Consider the following 15,480-nt stretch of genomic DNA (forward strand, 5'->3'; position numbering starts at 1 on the left):
CTTTATGTGAGTCTTTACATTACATTTTTATAATATTTTGCGTGTTATTTCAAGTCTTTATTATGCGGTCTTGCTTAAGACAAAAGAGGCCGAAGGCACCTGCAATCCAATTTACTCCGCTCATGCGGGAGGCTGAGTAGAGTGAGAAGTGTGAGAGAGAGATAAAAGAGAAAGAAGAGAATTTCTAGTCTTAATATTGCTCAGATCACCCACCGCAAATATGCATTTGTTGAATGCATTATTTTTTCCTTTGTGCTCGCATTGCGCTCGTGAAATGAATTTGAAGCTACCATTCATTTGTGCCATATCATTTTCATGAATTTTTCGTGATGGTCTTAAAACAACTTTGTTCCAATTTCGCGGTCCTCTAACTTTTCCCAATTTCGTAAGTTCGCAACGAAATTGTGTGGGTAATGTCTCCACCATTGCCTTTTGTTGGAAGTTTCTCCATATTTTTAAATTGCCTTTGCATCTGCTTCTGATGTTTTTATTTTGTTCCATTTCACCATGTCTTGTACCTATACCATCCATTTAGATTTCTTATACTGATTATTTCCCTTTCATAGTGCTTAATCATTTCAGCTCATTAGTGTAGCTTTTTATTGCATATCTAGATTTTATTGATTTGATTTCTTCTCATTTATAGAATGTTCTCTCATTTTCACGGAAACCCTGAAATATCTTTCGTTCTTTTGGAAATCACTCAAGGCATAAATTCTAAATTGTTGTTAGACTGCGCATATTTCATTTCTCAAATCGATTTTCACTCTTTCATATTATTTCTCTTTCAGTTTTCTGATGTTCCTTGTTCCTTCATTTTAATGCTGTTGTACTTTTTCCAGTTTCAAGTCTTTATCTTTTCTTTTCTAGTTATGGGCGCAAGTAAATTGTTTTAGATTTTGTGACTTTCTTTTCCGTCGACTCTAAAAATCATTTGTTTATTGACAAAAGCCAGTCATTTCCACCTTTATATGGATGCGCCGGTGGGTTAGGCAACCAGATATCCCTATCTAGCCCAGAAAAGAAGAAAGCAAGAACAAGCAGTGGTGGGAGAAAGGGGGCAATGAAAGCAAGTGAGACCCGATGAAAAGACGGTTTCGCCTCTTAAATGGTGGAAGTCTATAGGGAGCCGGAGAACAAAGAAGAGAAAATTCCAAAGCCTGTCTGTGGAGGAGAGATAGACATCCAACCGTTTCATGGGAAGAATACCGATTTCCATGTACTAGATGTGGGAAGTGGCTGCTTGACGGGTTTTACAATGTCACCTTACGAAAATGGGCTGAAAATCGCAAAAAGATTATCTAGTATGGCTAACATGGTGAGCCTGTCCTCTTGGCGTTACACTGACAATGGTCAATATATTCAGAACCTGCTGAGTAACATAAACATTGAACTTTTATCTATGAAAACAAAGAGATCAAAAGTCTGACTCTCGAGCTCACAACTTTCACAGATTTTCAAAGAGCAAAGTAAACTTCATCTAAACCTCTTCACTATTTTGGACTCTCCCCGGGCCTCCCCCCTGCACCCCAGTCAAAAAAAAAAAAAAATGCGTCATATGAAAAAATACTTTTCGATCCTTGATCGTTTCAAGACACTGAATGTTTCCATTGCATTTCACCTCACAGCTCATTACTTTTATAATGGAAGAGAGGTGAATATCTCCGAGCATCTATTTACGATGGATGCCTTGTATTGATGGTATCTGATGTTTTCTTTGACGGGATTTAGCTTTGGATTTCCATTCTACTTTCTATGTTCCCTGGATCCTGAAATCTCTCTTCCTTTAAAGATCTGTCTATTGATTTCATCAAGTTAATCCTACTTTCCTTTCACTCTTATTTTTATTGTTTCCATTCGGAATGCACTGGACAAGGAAGATTGCCGGTCCCATCGGACTACGCATGAAAATCTTCCATTTATACGACCTTAATAAAGCTCGTGGGTTTCATTCCAAAGAGCATTTATGTGCATGAGCGAATTCCAGTTCCCTTCTCGAGGCCGGATTTGACGAAGGAGCTTTGTCCCGGGTTTTGAGGCTTTGGCGAATCTCAGATGGACGGAAACCTTTACTCAGCATTTTATTATAAGTCAGGTTCAGGAGACAAGAATACCTTAACAGCGTTGCATTTTCTGGAGGTTTTTCGGCTGTTTTTTAGTGGGGGCTGTTGGGAGATGAGAGGATTCTCAGTGCGTTTTGGATGACGCCCAAACGAGCTGCTGGAGTTTGGAGCAGAAACAAACAACTGGAAAGTTAAGAGTTTTCTTTAAGAATTCGTATATACACACCTGCATGTACGCACTTGTGCTCATGTGCACCCTTACCCCACGTTCATACACACATACATTATATATACATAGTATATATATATATATATATATATATATATATATATATATATATATATATATATATATATATATATATATATATATATATATATATATATATATATATATATATATATATATATATATATATATATATATATATATATATATATATATATGTGTGTGTGTGTGTGTGTGTGTGTATATGTGTGTGTATCTTTGTCTGTGTTGTGTACAAAAGGATTATATACAGAGGGAAAATTATACGCAACCATTCATCCATATAGAACGGGAGGACAAAACGAAAATGGAACGCCAAGAGATAAAGCGATATTTATTCTGTAATAATCGGAAGCAAAGTCAGTCCTGGTGAAAACAACAAAGTGCTGCTAAGGAATAAGAAAAAAAAAGCTCCTCGAAAAAGGCTCTGGGTGACTCCTTCAGGCAAAGCATGAAAATCCGCGAGTGTTGTTGTACATTCTTTTAATAACTGAAAGATAAGATTTTATCTTTTATTTAGACTCCTCTTGTTATTACATGCTTTAATCTACAGTATATCAGTCACTTCATGTGGTAATGGAAGAGGAATTAGTATAGGTTCAGTTTATCTCTTCAATAATATTAAAATTTACAAGGATATTTTAACTCCTTTTTTTATTTGTTTGTTATTCTTATCATTATTTTACTCTTATTGATTTCTTTTTGTAATATTCTTATTTCTAAGAATTCTGTTTTGAGGGAGCTTTCTAAACAAGGTCACTAAGGTCATCAGTTCGAGCACTTTGAATGTCAGTATTAATAAAGGTCAGTTCAGAGCCTACATCCACATTTTGCCTCTCAACGCTTACTGAGTGTATTAAATGTGACCTTGCCCATTGAATGTTCTGCTTGCTTAAAGGTTGCTGATGTCAACATTGCTTGTGAACCAGATCTTGTGACTTTAAATGTTAATCTTACTATACTTGATCAATAAAGAATCATAGTGTAATTCTTCAGTACTAAAATACACAAACATGCATCTAATTACAAAGAGTTTGACATTTCTACAACCTCTGTTTTTGATAATGTTGAGACGGTTTCTAGAGTAATAAATCAACTACAATAACTTTGATTATGTCCAGAAGGTTATACAACGAATGGGTCTGTCAAGTATCTTCTGACGTGGAAAAAGTAAGTATCTGGTCTTTCCTAACTTCGTTAGTAATAACAGCCAAGTTTTCGTTCCTTCAGCATATGTACATTTCTGCCTTAGATTTTGCCCTTCTTATAACAAGGGACTTCAGGTTGCTATTCTGGAAACACAAAGGCACACGATACCATGTCTTGCAAAATCTGACGAAGAAAGGCAAAGAGAAAGTTGACTGTTTAAAAGAAAATGTGGCCGGGAGGGAATGATGCTTATTTTGTTTACTCAATCAGGATTTACTCAGTGACAGAATTTTCTGAATTCTCAAGTAAAAAATGCGGACAGATTTCTTCGGTCATGGAGTTTCAAGAAAAAACAGCGTATAATGCTGTATGAATCTCTCAGCCACGGCCCACGGAACTCTCAGCCGCGGCCCATGAAACTTTCAGCCACGGCCCGGTGGTGGCATGTCATGTGTTGTTGGCACCTATAGCTGTGTCAGACGCACGATCATGGCTAACTTTAACCTTTAATAAAATAAAAACTACTGAGGCTAGAGACCTGCCATTTGGTATGTTTGATGATTGGAGGGTGGATGATCAACATACCAATTTGCAGCCCTCTGGCCTCAGTAGTTTTTAAGATCTGAGGGCGGACAGAAAAAGTGCGGACGGACAGACATATAGCCACCTCTATTGATTTTCTTTTACAGGAAACTAAAATGCAATCAGAATTTAATTAAAATCTATCTGTTTTATTACCTTGTGCCTCGGAGCCACTAAGCCTTCTGCGTGAGGATTTTTTGAGGTTTTGGACGAACGCTGCGTCTTCATTCACAACCGGGTTACGTTTCGGTTTGCTTATTTCGCATTGGGATCTCTTTGAATGATAATTCTTTCGCTGAAAGTTCATTCATTTCCTTTTGGAATAAACTCTCAATTTGCTTTATTTTTTCGGCAATTCGGCGATGTCCTTTTTTTACAACTATCCTCTGAACAAGAAAAATTTTATATTGTTCCAAAAGCAATTTGAATACAGTATTGTCATTGCAAATAAATAAACATGCACAAATGTACACAACAGTAATTAGCCTTTTACATTTGTTGTTGTTTTAGAAAGGCATTCATTTTATGAAAAGAATTCGCATTACAATCTTATGGAGTAAAAATATTTAAGCTTTAACTGTACTTTACAAACCTTCATAGGATTTTCATTCTGGTGTCTTTGGTAATACTGATTGTTTGTCAAAATCTACAAAAGGGAATTTGGTTTCCCGTTCCAATTATATTTGCTCTTAAATTTTTTTCTGTTTAATAGTTTTCATGTATGGAACTCTAATTCTTATTACAACTGAGCAATTCTTTGATCTCTTGACGATAGTGGCGTGATGGGTTTGTGTTCTGCTCATAATCCTAACTTATTTCGAATAGTATTATCTCCATTAATTCCTGTTTCTTGTTTTATATTACTCTTATTTATATCATAACTATATTGCTTGCGGATGTCTAAACCTTGAAGTAATGCCTTTGCTTTCATGGGCTTTATTTTAATTGGTTAGCTTTTATGTGAGTTTTGATACGTTCCAACTTCTTTTATGACTTGCGTGGGTCAATTGGTAACTCCCTGGCTTTTTATTGGAGAAACTAAGTTCCGATCCCGATGCAAGTCAGAAAATTATCTCTGTGAAACAAGTGCTCATGTGTCCATTAGTTCCATCATAATCCTGCTGAAATGGCAATATGAATGAAATTCTACCCACTGACTCACTGGGGGTTGGGAAGTTGGGTAAAATTTGTTGGTATATTAGACACCAGCCTGCACAGGAAAAACCTCAGGTACAGAAGTACTTAGGTTCCAACCTCTTTTGTGACCTGTGTTGGTCAATTGGTAGCGCCCTGACCTTTCATTTAAGAGACTGGAGTTCAGTCCTGATGTCAGCCAGAAGAATATATATATATATATATATACATATATATATATATATATATATATATATATATATATATATATATATATATATATATATATATATATATATATATATATATATATATATATATATATATATATATATATATATATATGTATATATATGTGTATATATATATATATATATATATGAATATATATGTATGTCAGATAGATGGAAGAATATGCAAAAAGATAAATGGATAAAACGAATCATAAATCTCCCTGCTCTTGCTCTGGTGAAAGAACAAAAAACGGAGAATGTCCCTCGAGTTTTCTCGAAGTTTGTAAAACGATTATGAATTAACTCCTCTGGGAAAAACCTCCGGAGTTTTCAGCAATGGCAATCCATTGTTCTCGCTGATAGATGAGAGGTAATCTTATTCTCATCTCCCGCTAAAGGCTACCTGCTGAGAACAATAAACACTGTATCGTTTTATAGACGTGAAGAACTATTAAAACTCTCAAGTTTCTAGATCTTATTAACTGTTCTCTTTATATATTTTATTTTCTTATATTTATTCCTTTACTTTTTATTGAATGGGAGATATATGTTTGTTTATTAATGAAGTTTATTTTCATTTATTCTTTTATGTAAAACCTTACATTTATGCCTTCATTTATTTATTATTTTAAATACCTAAACCTTTTGAATAACAATTTTAATGAAAACAAATAAACCCGTGATAGCAGATACAGAGTTCCCCAGAGGATATCTCACAAGGCGTTGCAAGTCAACACAAACGCGATTCCCAGCATGTTTACTGCCACTGTTCGATTCCACTCGGAATCGTTTTCGAGCTTTGAGAGGATGAGGTGGAAAATATTGGTCCTGTAAATAAAGGTTTATGAATAACGTCTAAATAAATGTTAGAAAAATATATTGTCTAAATCCCAAATATTAAACCATTAGCAAGTAAACCATTATCAATAATGATATATAAAATATATTTTTTGTATATCTTTCTTTCTCCGTTGTTTTGCCTTGAGTATTACAGACCGTTAGCTTTGAAGTCTCGCTTGATTCAGTTAATATGAGTAGTGAACTTCTAAAAAGACATTTGTCAGATATGGAATGAATGCCTCACATAGGCTTTGCTTATCATTTCAAGTAAAGTTTATAATGATAGAAATAATCATTTGTATTAATCACAGATCTTAACCACGCTCAGGGTTAGTTCTCAAATTCTAAAACAAACCAATATTAATTTTCCACCGAATATGCAAAGCTATTAAGTAAAAGTTCGTAATAAATAATGCAAACGAAAACGTTTACACTTAAATCATGAAAAAATTTTTTTTTTTTTTGTAAACCCTGAATGCTGCTTTAATTTCATATTGACATCTTTCAATGCCTAGTTGTGCATTCCAGTAAGTTTTTTCAGAGGAGGTCCAAATTAATGTTGAGCTTTGTAATGATGATTGAATGCATTTGTTTTTATTGTCCTTCGAAAGTCTCCCAAAAATGATTTCCATGAAGCAGAAAGAGTTTCAGGCACCTGCAGACACACATATAGTAAGGCTTTCCAGATCACGATTTTATTTTACACAAACAACAGAGAGAGAGAGAGAGAGAGAGAGAGAGAGAGAGAGAGAGAGAGAGAGAGAGAGAGAGAGAGAGAGAGAGAGAGAGAGAGAATATTTTTTTGTTTTTTTATACAGACAAAAAGAAAGAGAGAATGGATCACCCTGTCAGATGAGGATTGCCCAGTTGATTCTCACATGGGTCGCCTAATAACGAGGTGTATAAATCACTGCTCGGGTTAACAGAGCCATTCTGGATGTTAGGGAATGGTTGGCAGTTGCACTGAAATACCCAATCGTGATTAAACTCCTCTAGTCATGTTTTCATTATGTGTAGATGGAATTATTTACAGCGATTAAATGTCTGATGGTTATAAAAGTTTTAACAAGGTTAACTTAGTGTTGGCGCCCCTGCATTGGGAAAACATTAGTTTTCACCAAAACTTGCACCATACCTTAGGGCTGTGTTACAAGAGGTAGAAGAGGCAGTGAGATCCAGCAGTTCCTCCAGGGAGCTCGAAATCGCACATTTTTAACGGAGAGGCGAAAGGGAAGATAATTTATGCAGCAAACGTTCCCAGTCCAGAGTAAGTTCACATGAGTCGTGACGTCATGAACATCTGTTTGTCAGTACAGAAAAATATGCTTCGCCGTTTAAGGTGACAATATCTTGAAAGATAAGCTACAAGGAAAAATATTGTGAATGAAATATATCCTATCTACACAAAGCAAGAGTGAGTGAGAATGAGAATCGTAGCCGATATGTAAGAAATCTTTTAACATTATAGGTAATGTATGCTAATACCATCTGCAAAAATGGACTATAATCTTGAAATTACTTTCTTTGTGAGAGAAAAAGACCAGTTATTGCGATGCGTTTATGCTTAGGGTTTACCAAGTGACAGAGTGACGGCGTCGATGAATTTTGTGGTCATAACACCAGGTCAATACAAGCCAGTTAATTATTTATGAATGGGCTTTCTTTAACATGCTATATTCTAGTAATATATTAATAGATGAGGAAAGAATAACAAAAGGTGATGAAGAAACAGCAGTTTGGAAATTGGCCGCAATTTTTAAAAATGGATAATGGAAAGTAATCGTAACTACATATGAATTGTGGAATTATTTTCAATAATCAAATCTTCCATTTACTTCTAACTTTATTGTTATAATACTTCAATGACTGATTTTACTTTTAATTATGACAAATCTAACTTCAACTTTCTTTTTGTCGCTGTAGATATACATTTGAGAACACAGCCTATAAAGAATATGTCAGAAGGTAGAAAGACCCTGATAGCAACAAATATTACATTTTGTTTTGTCCTCTGAGGAGATTTGTTGAATGCATCGACGACATAACACTTCGTGTTTGAAATATCGTCATATGGATGATGCCTTATCGCGCACAAATCTCCTCACAAGACTTGAATATTACAACAGCCGAAGGGAAATCTAGTTTAGAAATCTTATCCACAGAAATCTTATGCACAGAGTATGTGGGCATGTGTAAGTAACGACAAATGAACATTACAAAACCAAAAGACAAAACTAAATCAGCCACAAAACTTATTCTGTCACGAGTGACGAATTTGGCGAATATTAATGGAAAATAAATAAGGGAAACTTCTCTTGAAAAACATCATATTTTTAAATTGCGAAAGACATCAGACAACATTCGCACCGATTATGGAAACAGAAACTGTCTCGTTGTGACTGATGGCTGGTTACGATTATAGATTGCTGGCAGATTACTCCCATGGATCCACTATTATGGGGCCTCACTGGAATTAACGGCTTTGCGGATAACGACTCATACATACATGCATTCATCAATCATACGTACATACATAACATAATTTGTGCATCCGTATGAAACGGCTTAAGCGGAATTTTTTTGTGCAAGGGGCTCATCCTTGATAAAGCAGTTTAAAGGATAAAAGTGGCAGCAATTGAAGGAAATATTTACTGACTTATTTTTGAGAAAACGCGTAACTTCAGCATTGAATCATATGTACATTTGATTAGATTTTTTAAGTTCAAAGGATTACAATTACACGGCAAAGCGCTTTATGCTTGTATCGATGAGCCATGAACAAGGACATCTAACAGACACCAGATGCTCTACATTAAAGGGTACCTGTTTTCCTCTCTGGGAAAGAGATGTCTTCGTTTCCAGAGTTATCAGAACTTTATACATTACATTAGATAGATAAGAACAATTAATCTCACCTTCTCATCGAGGGAATGTTTAATGTGTAAAAATAAATATCCTAAACCAGACCACTGAATGAGAAAGAAAAACCTTCCAACCACATTACAATATTCTGGTAGTTTAAAAGCACAGAATTTCTTGAGATTTGTGTTTATTAGCTCTTTATGTAGCAAAGGGAAGAGCAAGAGAGAGAAAGAGAAAGAACGACCAAAGGTTAAAAAAAAAAAAGTAAAAATAAGAAAATAAAAAAGTACATTTGGTTTTCAAGTCGTGAAAAGAAAAAGAAACGAGAAACAAGTCTTCAGAAAGGTGAAGTGAAAAAAATTCTTGGTTCACAACGGAGTAAAAAAGTTTTTACTTAAAAAAGGAAGCACATTAAAAAAAAAATGGTTTTTGCAAAATAATCTCAAATATTTTATCAAAGCCGTTCCCAAGGCATCAATTAATGAGTGCCTTCGAATGGCATCTCTCTCTCTCTCTCTCTCTCTCTCTCTCTCTCTCTCTCTCTCTCTCTCTCTCTCTCTCTCTCTCCTACATTAAAAAGCCTTTGAGAAGCTAATGGAAACTGAAGACAAACCTTTACTCGAAAATATGTGTATGTATGTATGTATGTATGCATAAATAGCTGGATAGGTAAAATACATGAGAAAAGATGAGCAAAATGAATGTCCAAAATTAGAAGGCACAACAGCCATTAAAAAGAGCAAGGAGGAGGGATATTTCATGAACTGGGCGGGAATTATGGCGAAGGAGAACGTCTTTGAATAATGAGAACACAGAGGAAAGCTAAGCGGAAACTGGGGATGGGAGCCGGATGGGGGAGGGTGCAAGGGAGATGGGAGAGTGGGGGAGAGTTAAGGGGAAAATCTTAGAATAGTACTTAGGTTTTTTAATTAATGATGTCTTTTAGATTAAGTGTTTAATCATTATTACAGTTATTATTATTAATATAATATGTAACTTTACTATATTTAATAGAGACAGTCACCTAATTAGATATCCAATTGTGAAAAATGAAGAAAAATAATTCATGTTTTTAAGTGTGAGGCTAAACACATTTCAAAAATTAGCACTGAAAATATTGTCCATCCATTGTTAGTAATAATGGAATTGGAAACTTATTATTCTCTTACTGCATCTTTGTCCAGCTCTTCGATCCTTATTTTTTGTTTCCAGTGCAACTTCTTCAGTAGATTAGTATACAAACAGGTTAAATCTAGAGACATAACAATTTTTTTTTTTCGAAGTTAGAGTCTCATAAAAATTGTAAATTTCTTTTGAATCCATGCTACTCAGAAGAGTATGAGACGATGATAACGCTTGGTTGCCTTAGTAACACGGAAGCTGCTGTAAGAAAGTATTATTTTTTTTTTTTTTTTGCAGTTCCCAGTACGCGGAAAATAAGGCAAAAATAATTCCTTTTGACGCATGTTAGGAATTATGAATTGAATGATGATGATTAAACTGACTCCAGTTATAATTCTTTTAGTCATGCTTCAAAGTTATTATGAATATTGTTAGCACTGCGTCTTCTTATTCAGGCAATATATACTTCAATAAGTGAAGTCCTGCCTGTATGTAGGGATTCTCTCAATCTCTTATTCGCTTTATGTCCGTCTTATGTCCGTCTGTAAGACACAAACACACGCACACACGATATGTCGCGCTGGTAAGATAAAATTCAAGTAAAAGCTTTATGGAGAAAAGTAAACCCCACTTTCTCTCCTTCTCATGAAAACTTCCGCACCGATTTTCCCTGAGGAAGAAAACTGAAATTCTTCAGGATTTCAAACATTTCTTGATCGATGTGTCTGTGTCTGAGAGTTTCACCTTCCACTGTTTCTAGATATTTAAGTCAAACCTGGAGTCTGTGTGAGCGCATCTCATTCCTTGCAAATTATTATTATTATTTATTTTTTTTTTTTTTGACCAAGACCTTCCTTTCTATCCAGCATGTGACCACAAAATAAGATACCATTCCCTGTACTTGTGTAGCTTAGATCAAGACCTTGCCGCAACATTCAACAACAAAACTTAACTTGGACGAACAGATGAGCGAAACAAAAGCAGGGTGATTTCAAAGAACAATACAATGAGGGAAGATTTCAAAAGCAAGTTGGAAGGCATCCTTGCAGACTAAGACTTCTTAATTCGGGTTTTAATTTCTGTTGTTCGTCTGCTCTTTAGTTCGTGAAATGGTCGTTAAGTGAATAAGGTCTAAGGTGATAGACATTTATTCTCTTGAGTAACCTGGAATTATGTTCAAAATCGCATAGGCTCCATGTTCTTATTTTTGAAGGATAATTATCATGACGGGGGAACTGAATGTTTCTCTGGAGAAATGAAAATAATTCCGACATTCAGTGTGAATACTAAATACGTAATACAAAGCTATCTAACGGCACTGGACTAATAATAGTAGGAGATAGACCGAATTTATATAAGCAAATGGTGGAAGAAGGTAATTCTCACGTTTCATTTACAAAGGAGAGGAAATACTGTCATAAACTAACTTGCTAGAAAAGAGCATCTAAACAAATGTTTTAGGTATTTATGTAGGAATACCACCGGCCATCTTTTAAATGAGCAGCCAGTGAAAATAAGCACCGCGACTGAGTGATGCAGTAGGGGCTCACCTTTGCTTTGTCCACCAGTCTGCCCAACTGTGAATGGGTACCAGCGTCTGTGGTGGCGCTTGCAACATCATCCCTAGTCTTCACAGAAACCGGATATCTGTATCACACATCACTAGAGGAGAAAAAATGAGAGACTGGGTGTAGGTCCTGACCGGTTTCAGCTTTATTTCCAAGCCATTGAGACAGTTACAAACGAAATAAATAACCGTTTGAGACTACGAACCCACACCTGAAGGTATCAAAGGGGAGTGGTGACTAAACTCATTAGTGCTAGTGGTAGAAATGTGAATTTTTAGACTCCAACGGTCTATATGTTTATCAGTACTGTCTTTTGAGTACATATTGTGATTTCTACCACTAGCACTAATGAGTTTTTACCACTCCCTTTTTACACCTGTCAGGTGTGGATTCATAGTCTCAAACGGTTGTGTATGTTCGTCCGTACTGTCACTGTAGTATATATATATATTATTTCTACCACTGTGTCAGTCCTTCGTCAATGGCTTGGAAATAAAGCTGAAACTGTCAGGACCCACACCCAGTCTCTCATTTTTCCCCTGTGGTGATGTGTGATAAACAATTCACATGTTCAAGTGATTATACACACACACACACACACACACATACACACACACATATACACACACACATATATATATATATATATATATATATATATATATATATATATATATATATATATATATATATATATATATATATATATATATATATCTGACAAAAAATACAAGCTTATCTGGGAAAGTAACCTTTGTTGTTTGAAATCATTGTGAAAAGATACGGCATACTGAACGTAAGTTGAAGTCAATAACATTCATCTATAAGAGATCGGAAGGCGCCATGAATGATAAATCAACTCAATCTTCACTGGGTGCTGGCTTTGACCCAATCACAAACTGCCTATGATAATGGATAAAGGAGATTTCTGAGCTGCAAATGATATATAGGAATTGATCTTTGTTTGTCAACATTTGAAGGGTTCTGCATGCCATTCTTAATGTATTATTACACATTTGCAAGCCTTTTAAAATTACACAATTGCACTTTCCGGTACAGAAGACCCAAAAACAAGAAGATTCAGCGGAGAATGAAATCATGTTGTGTTCAAGATCTGTTTGTCTGCTAAATCTGTCTGTGAAGGGCATTATCCGCAATCAAGACATCTAGGAGAGGTGGAGCTTCCAATGACCTCCTCAGCGTAAATTCCACCCAGGGGAGGATACTTCTTACTCGTCCATATCGTCTTCAGGAGAACTGATTCTCTTCACAGAGAAAGAAATCAATAAAAGTTTATTTCTCTCTCATAGAAAAACTCGAAAAAACTCGGCGAGCGAAACTGAATGACTGACCAACTTCATTAAAAGAAGTCTGGAGAAAATTCCAGTACTATAAAACTGAAGAGTGATTTTCTAATGACATTGCAATATCGCAAATAATAGGCAAATCAAATACGGTGACAAAGGAATTGCCTTTTTATTTGAAGTTGAGGAAGAAGAGTGAGATTCTAAAAAAAATGTTTTATATAATTGTCAGTGTTGATTTTGTACAAGCAAAATAACCTGTATGGACATAGGAACAAAAATCTGTCTATCTTTATCTAGATAGATCTATCTCTCCATTTATTTACTTTTAGATCTGATGATGGATTTTTAGGACTATCCATTTATCTGTTCCTTATGCTCAGATGCCTGATGATGGGGTATATTCAGATAAAACTCAGTCATATCTATAAAAATGTTTAATATCAATATATCCATTTATCTTACTTATTTATATGCCTGATATATATATATATATATATATATATATATATATATATATATATATATATATATATAATATATATATAATATAATATATATACTATATATATGGAGATATATATATGGGGTATTATAAATATATATATATATAGGCAATATATATATATATATATATATATATATATATATAATATATATATTATATAATATATATATATATTTATATATATATATATATATATATATATATATATATAATATATAAATATATATATATATACATAAATATATATATTACATATAATATATATATATATATATATATATATATATATATATATATATATATATATATATATATATATATATATATATATATATATATATATATATATATATATATGTGTGTGTGTGTGTGTGTGTGTGTGTGTGTGTGTGTGTGTGTGTGTGTGTGTGTGTGTGAGTGTGAGATGTTAATCATGCTTTATGATAAAATGTATCTCCAAAGTGAGAAATCAGCTTTTTTTTTTTCTTAAGGTTAGACTGTGCAATCCTATCGAGCAACTGCTGGTCATTAGGGCCCGGCTGGCTCTTAATATTCCACTTTCAGGTGACTTGCTGGCAATCTGTGTGGCGGAAGTGCCCGTAAAGGAAGCGAAGACTGCCGTGAGGAACGTCCATTTAAAACTTAATGCTCTAAAGCTGTTACTGGATGCCACCAACACCACAAAGGTTATATGTTGATGTAGATTAAGCCGGCCTTACGCCAGCACACGACCCCGCACAATGGCCGACCAGAAGCTACGGTGTGGTGGTTGGGTGAATAAGAAGCCTGGTTTGGACCCAAGGGTTTGCCTACCGAACGAGACGAAAAGTTACCGAATTTCATGTCATGTACCTCTGATTCACCGCACATTACTTTCAAGTTTTGTTAAATTCCTTTTAGCGCTGAAAATAAGACCAAAACTGGAACCCATTTTGCTCCGGGCATTGCCTGGACCCTCTGGAAAGTCGAGTTGCTGTGATTAGGGGTTAGTTTGGTGAGTAAGTCATCTTCAGAGGAGGAGGAATCTCTTGTACAAATTATGTTCACTTTTTGCCTGACGGAAGAACGTTGTCACTCAGTACACTTTGATCTTCATTCCTGGTTTCGACAACATTTGCTTTTCTTTTGCAGTGAATTTGAGTTTACTTTTGCAGGACGGGTACCCGCCTGCCCCAACTCTCGAGAAGAGCAGTTAATTCCCTGCTCCAAGTAGACGTGATGGAAGCAAAGAAGTTGATTCCAGTTTTCTAGGGTATTCGATGTGGAGGTAGACGTTTTTCTCTCACACAGACAACAGCAACCAGTTTCAAAGTAAAATTTTATAGGTTTCTGGAATCGCAAGAAATGCCCCTGACTTTCTCTCAAACAGAGCTTCAAAACTAAATACAGAAGAGGGTCAAGATACAGAAGCCGAGGTAAACTGTGTGTATGTTGTACATTGTAATTAAAATGTTTTGATATAGTCGATCAAATTGTCCTTAAATTTTGCTTCTTATTGTAACTATACCCATAAAGTAAAGATTCGCCATCATCATCATTATTATTATTATTATTATTATTATTATTATTATTATTATTATTATTATTATTATTATTATTATTATTATTATAAAGCATATATGTAAAACTCAGTCGAAACAATGCTAGATTACTCGTTAGAGGTTTCCTTCTTGCTCATTTTCATAAAGAGAGGCCACGGAGAATCATGAAAACAGTGAGGAGTAAAGTGGCTCCAAAATATATGAGGGGAAAGTTTAAGTATTTCTTTCGAAGGGCAGAATCATCTCGGTGTTTCAGATTCCGTTTACGCTACTCAGAACTAGAGAAAGCACAAAACATGTTTGCAT

This window comes from Macrobrachium rosenbergii, chromosome 53, assembly GCF_040412425.1.
Source record: "Macrobrachium rosenbergii isolate ZJJX-2024 chromosome 53, ASM4041242v1, whole genome shotgun sequence".
Lineage (NCBI taxonomy): Eukaryota > Metazoa > Arthropoda > Malacostraca > Decapoda > Palaemonidae > Macrobrachium > Macrobrachium rosenbergii.